Source organism: Drosophila erecta, unplaced genomic scaffold (genome assembly GCF_003286155.1).
Source record: "Drosophila erecta strain 14021-0224.00,06,07 unplaced genomic scaffold, DereRS2 tig00000055-arrow-pilon, whole genome shotgun sequence".
NCBI lineage: Eukaryota > Metazoa > Arthropoda > Insecta > Diptera > Drosophilidae > Drosophila > Drosophila erecta.
Genome location: NW_020825200.1, coordinates 8,448,736 through 8,455,538, shown reverse-complemented (window position 1 = coordinate 8,455,538; position 6,803 = coordinate 8,448,736). Strand labels below are relative to the sequence as shown.

At 42.1% G+C, this 6,803-nt stretch overlaps 1 protein-coding gene across 3 annotated transcripts in view; it reads left to right on the top strand.

The window, feature by feature from the left end:
• Positions 1–303: 303 nt before the first annotated feature.
• Positions 304–6,803, top strand: part of LOC6541201 (sorbin and SH3 domain-containing protein 1) — a 35,512-nt gene continuing 29,012 nt past the window's right edge. For 2 of the 3 annotated variants that reach the window (XM_026978407.1, XM_015159575.2), the window contains exon 1: positions 304–588. The gene's annotated coding sequence lies outside the window, so the exon portion shown is untranslated. The remainder of the gene's footprint in view (positions 589–6,803) is intronic. The other variant, XM_015159576.2, reaches the window with a different exon arrangement.

Below are 6,803 nucleotides of genomic sequence, written 5' to 3'. Positions count from 1 at the left end.
TTGCTCGTCGGATACACCCCCTCGACCTACGATTACTGGGTAGCGCCATGGCAAAACATCAACAAGTCACGGCTCTAAGCCGGCTACAACTACCACAACTACCAGTGCAAACAGCGACCAGTCCTCACCCACCACTCGACGTCGACGCTTACGCCGACGTCGGCAGAGGGACAGGCAGAGGCGGCGACTGCGCCAGAGGCAGCAACAAGTCACTAATCAACAGGCGACTTTTGCTCTCTGCTCTGCTGCTGCGGCTGCGGCGCTGCCTTCGCTCTGCTCGTGCTCTGCTTTTGCTCTGCTTTTCGTCTGCTTTTGCTGTGCTCGCTGCTGTCGTGCTTTTTGCGTTCGGTGTGTTGGTGTTAGGCGATACGATACCGTGTTTCCCAAGCGATTTAGTTACTGCAGAAGTTTTGCCAAGTCAAGTTGTCGCGAGCGAAATCTATATATTGCTAGCTTTTTCGAACGATCAGTCAAGTTCAGTGGCAAAAACGATAGGCGGTAAACATTTCGAACGGGCGTGTGTAAGTGTAATAGCTACTGATACTACCGTTGGTGCTAAAAGAACGCCATAAAATCAGGCCAAGCAAAGTGAGTTACCCGAATTACCCGTATTCCTAAGCCTCAGCATTCAAAAAACAAACCGTTCAGAGCTTGAGTTTGGCGCCCTTTTTTCGGGCCAGTGGGCCAAGTCGCTATTGACCAAGATTAGGTGGCTGAAAAGTGTCATAGCTCTCGGCTTCATTACGTATTTAAATCAATCGCACAGTATTCGATTATCGGTTCCCAATTTTAAATTCAGCTGATAGGCAAATACAGACCGAATTCGGGTTAATCATTGCCTGTGCGTCTGGTGATAATAATAGCCCCAAATCGGCATTGCTGGTCCGTCTATATACGAGTATATAGCCGTTTACGGATCTACCTGTGCATACGTGGTTTAATTTGATTTAAATTATACAGTGCAACCCTTCTCCGCCGTTGGTCATAGTTCAATTAAGTCACTAATGACCGGATGTTAGTGTGGTGCTTTTTGTGCCCGTGCTTTTCGAATGCTGTGCTGCATGCAAATGAAGCCGGCAGTGTGTCCCGGAATTCAAGTTTGATTTAGTAGTGAAATTATATTTTTTAAAATTAAATTAACAATTTCGCCCCACTGGGTCAGTCCGAACTGAATACCTAATTCAATTGGCAGCCGGCACTCCCCGAGCTCGTTCCCGATTAATTATAATTCCACATTCGGCTTTCTTCTATCGCTGAACCGAAAGAAAGCCAAGGCAAATAGCGAACACTGTCTATGTACTATTATTTATTCTGCTTTTGTTTACCCCTCGACGACACACATTATTTTTGATAAGGCTCAACTGGCGAAAAGTCAAAATTTTTGTTATTACCCCATGTGTGCTTTTTTTCTGCGTTTTGGCTTGGCAAATAAAACACACAAACAAAAAGTTATTGTCAATTGCTAGCCGCGATAAAAAGACACTAAAAGAGCGAGAAGGAAAGAGTCTAGTTGTGCTTGCAGCGAAGTAGAAATTTTTTTTAAATACATTTGGCCTGGCGACGAATACCCCTGCGCTTCGCCAGGCCATTAAAAAGTTTGAATAGGTTTACCACCACTTTACACCGAAATAATGTGCCCATAAACTCGGAAATGCCTTCTTGAGCAGTTTTCGCAGTGTGTATACAAACCGAAATCAATATGTATTACCTAGAACCTCTTTAAGTGACAAGTTCTTTGTTTACTACAATCGATTATAGGCGAAGGCGACCTAGTTGGAAGCCTCGCCTAAATTTTTAACTAGCAGCTGTTCTTTGTCCCAAGAACGACACTTGTAATTTGTACACAATTTAACGAAATTATCGTCAAATTTTCATCGCGGTGACTCAATCAAGTGTGGTCATTGGCCCGGGGAACACTCCTCAATCAATTGTCGGCCCTTTGAGCGGCTCAAACCACCGATTTTGGGCGGCAGTATTGCGGTTTCTGGTTACCTGGGGTCTCACCTCGGTGGCTACTCAATTTGCTTGTGGGGCCTCAATTTTAATGGCATTTGTCACATTAATTAGGCATGAAGCAAAAGTGAGTGATTGCGGTCGATAAGCAGGCTCTTTGCTCTTTGGGATCCGGCTTCGCATTGCGCTTGGGGGTGTCAGAATAACCATAAATTCGTTTAATTAATATCTTTCCGGCTTCTCTATAAACAATAGATACTTGTATCCGCATACGCACAGTTCAGTTCAGTTTACTTCGAATGCTGTTGTTTTCGCTTTAAAGATCTTTTTGCTGTATACTTTTAGGTGAATAAACAAATTCAAATACTAATAATGATGAATATCTTGAAATATTTCGGAGGTTACTCAATAAACAAAACTTGTAGTAAATCTTTAAAAACACGAATGGGACAAGCAAATAATAAATAACTTATGCCTCATGACAAATGCTCGAAATGACTATGAAGAAAAATCGAAAAACAATCTAAAAAGCTTATGAATTTACAGAAATCGTTGACTTACAGAAATTTGTTGCTCAAACTGACAAAAATATATTATAATCGGTCATAAAATAGTTTTTTAAGTAGGTAGCATATGCAGGTCCATCCAAAAATACGTGCTAAAAACATAAAGCTACTAAAAGCCGCCCCGCCACTTCTGCATCCATTTTTGGCTAATTTAGTCTAATGTTTTCCCAAAAAGCTCGACTCAAATGGCGAGTTAGAATGGCGTCAGGCTTACCTTTCTGGTAGCGCCCCCGCAGTTCGACCCCCACCGAACCTTTCCAATCCGAAACCGTTGGCCACTGTGTCGCTTGGCCATTATTCCATTATGATAATTTTAGCAGCCTGTTTGTGGCTATCTATAAAGTCGTTTTGCCGCCGCTCAGCTGACGCTGCCGACTTTTTGGTCATAAGTTGTTGGGCAAATGGCAAACAAAGCGGAGTTTCAGTATTGAATTGTGATTCAGCATCTGGAAGAGCAGCACAAACGGAATTTTCAACAATGCAATTAACGTGAATTTGTTATTTCGCTAAGAAATGACTTCAGAATTTCGGTTTGCATGCGTTTCGGTTTCTAATTCAATTTGTTGCTCTGCGGTTTCAGTTCTCAAATAAATCATAAAGCAAATGCTAAATAAATAACAAATTATACAAAATGTCGCGTTTGCTGTGTTAAATTTCATTCTTATCTGACTTTGATTTGTGTCGGCTTACGTTGCACGATAAGTGAACAAAACAAAGGCAAATCATTGATTACAGTAATGATTAACGCATATATTTCGGCAAATATATGACAACAAATGGATCAAGTAACGTAAAAAAAATGGTGGATATACGAAAATGAATGAAAACGGCGTATTTTTGAAAACGCTACAACGTTAAAAGTATGCAGCGATTTTGAAACTTATATCTTGTGTAAGTTGCGAAATGCTTACCTTGCTCAAATTTAAATTGAGTAACGGAGTGCTTTACTCAAATCTTATCCCAGATTACATGTTTTTCTGTTTACACGACTTTGAAATTCCAAATATTTATTCAAAATAGTTGTGCTACAATAAAGCCGCGCACCGCAGGCCAATAACGATGCGTAAACAAATGTAAAATTAAAAGAACTTGCCGGAAATCCAAAGTAAACATAGAACCCCCCGGGTACTATGCAATTAACATTTAACATTTAGCATTGCTTAAACATTTGCATACCCTCTACGAGAGGTGGGCAACCAGAAAACGCGCTTAACCCAAACTTCGCCCAAACAAGTCTAAGCAGGTTTATATTCTGCCTGTGATTTCACGGCAGTCCCGCGAAATATCACTCCTAATTGTTCCGCAGTCGAGAGCCCCGACTTGTCGGCTGTTTATTCCAGAAAGCGAAAGCTGCTTCCAGCTGTCAGCAGATTGGCGCAGTGCCAAAACATTTCTAATGTCCGGTGCCAGGCTCGCAGCAAATTAGTAGCTGTCGGAAGCCGATTTGCCATCGATTCCCGTGCGAGCGAGAGGGCTTGCTCGAGAGCGAGACGGGCGCCAATCAGCGAAATGTTGAAGGCTTCGTCAGATACTTATCTGCTACCGCTACCTAGTAGATGTGTCGTGTTTCCAGGTGTTACGGCGAGCTTTTGGAGCTTCGGCTTCAGTTGGGCACTAGAACTTCGACTTTGACGTTGTGTCGATCGGGCGAGAGCCATTTAATTGTAGCTATCGGAAATTACACTGCACTACAAACTCGGTTCCGGAACTGTAGTGATACCTACCATCAGTTGTGCTCTTCGACTAGCCCATTGACTTGGCCCTTTAAAAATAGCACCGTGCGTTTGTGTGGTGTGCCTTTGCTTCGTTTGCCCTTACTTCGCTGCCTCTGTGTGTGTGTAACTTCGGCTGGGGAAATGCGGCGGGGAAATGCGGCTGGGAAAACCTGCGAAAACTGACGCAATAGGTCGAGCTTGGTGTGGTGGCAGTGCTACCAGTGTTATTGCCGTAAGCGTTGGCAATTACGCGCCAACTTTGGCACTTGGATGCGACGCGGCGCACTGAGATCACTATTCGGTTTTAGAATATGCCGGCGAGATAACAGGATGGGGCCCACTGTGCGGCGGAGACAGTGGGTTGGCGGACTTTTGGCGGCGGTCTCTTTTTATGCACTTGCAGTTCAGTTGGCTCACGTACGCGGCCTTTGATGCAACGCCTTTTCGCCGATGCCGACGATTTGCAATTAATTGGGAATTAAATTGTAAGGACGTGACGTCAGAGCGGGTTCGATGTTCTTGTGGGGCGATTCATAAACTCATTTACTAAGCACATTGTTTGTGTTAATACGCTACGTGTGTGTGCCTGTGTGTGTGTGTGCGTGTGTATCTGTGTGTTTGTTGTGTAAAAGGCAAACAAACAATAAGTAGAAGGAGAGCGGAAAACAGACATGTGCTCAGCTCGTTATGGGAGAACAAAACGCTTGGCGCTGCCCAAATAAATAAGCAAAGCGTAAACATGACAGAACCGAGACTCTCAAAAATCTATGCTAATTAGCAGTCGTAACAACAAAGGCGAAGAGTGTATCTATGTATCCGAGAGAATGTATCTCGAACCCATACCCATACCCATACCCATACGCAAATACCCCCAACAACATAAGTGCAAAGCCAACAAATCGGCAGGCAGCCAAACACTTGGAATACCCTCAAAAATCGAAAATTCACGAAATGTGAATGTTCAGTGAATGGGGAGTGTGGCTAAAAGCAAACACTCGGAAGATCAGAGTGAATGGAAACGCCAGAGAGGAAAATCTTTGAAATTCAATGATAATTTCACTTAATAATGTAATTATTCCATTTAAAAGGAGATAATTAAATTAGTTGAAAACACTAGAAATCACTTGTTTTGAACATTAACGACGAACACAATGACTCTATCTTGTAGCTATCTTTTAAGTATACGACTCAATCCCTCTTAATTTCGTAAAAAACAAGTTTTTATCATGCTTACTTTATTAGAAAAAGAAGTTGAGAAATCTCTATTAATGGCACAGAAATTCACAAGCGAGAAATGAATCAGAGAATCTCTGTCAAGCTTGTTGAATCAAATCTTAATGAAAGACTTCCTTTGATGACCCCCTATCCATCCTTAGATATCAAAGTTCCGCCTTTAATTATTTTCCTCACTGCATTGAGCGCCACAAGCAATTTTATCAATTCCATTGAAAGCAAAACTTTTCGCAAGGCGCTCCGCGTTCTTTATCAAAAAATGCTAAATTTATCAGCGATAGCCCAGAAAAGATAACTAAAATGTGTGCTGTTCTACAGCAAATAAGGCGAGGCGAAGAAATCAATTTCGAATTTGTTGATATTACAGGGCAAGAAAAACAGAAAATAGAAGCCACTACAATGGATCCACAGATATAGATAGCGGCTACTTGTTCGTACGTCAGTGATTCAGGCAACTTGTCGGGGCCCAAAACGAACTCCAAACGGAAACCGAAACCAATTGAGCATACACATTAAGTGAGTGGGTTTCTGAGGAGGGGAAGTGATCGTTTTAGTGGTCCCCAATTGGTATCCCCTGTCTGTCACACTGTGCAGAAATTGCATAATGCCCAGGCCAAAACCCCCACATCACGTGTCTGGGTCGTCTGGCACCTGACAGACCCCGAAGATACTTCAGTTCGGATTGGTTCTGGTCGGAGGAAGTTAATGGAGATGATGGGGCGGCCGGTGGGCGAGACGGAACAAGAGAAATTGAAAGCCATTAAGTACCTTTAAAAATAAAAGCGGAATACTACTAACCGCATGGCCCACTGGGATGATACATGGGAGAGCTATATATATATGTGCGCGTGGATATATGCTGCTTCAATTATTCAAGAGTACACCGAAAGCAGAGACTTGTGACCACAAAAATCAAAGAAATTACGCACGAAAAATATCTTTAAAATGCCATAAGTTGTATATAGATACACAGCCAGCGCAGACTCATCAGATACACAAGCACACACGTCGGCCATAAGATACATATAAGCAAACTCTAACTGTGGCAAACTATTTCCGTATTGAGTTCTCTTCTTAATGCCCTGCATTGGGCCATTTTGGGCATATTGCAAGAACGTTTTTTAGAACAAGCACTTCAAAAATTAAACATTTTAAATAGTTTAGAAAATAGTTTCCCTGATATTATTTGACCTTTAAATTCTTTATTTTCCCTTAATGTCTTACATCTTTCATTCCTGAGCATTTATCAACCGAAATTCAAGACAAAAATGTGGCTGTGACATTTTTAAATATATTTATTTTTGAAAGCATATATGCGTTAGCTTAAATGCCACAA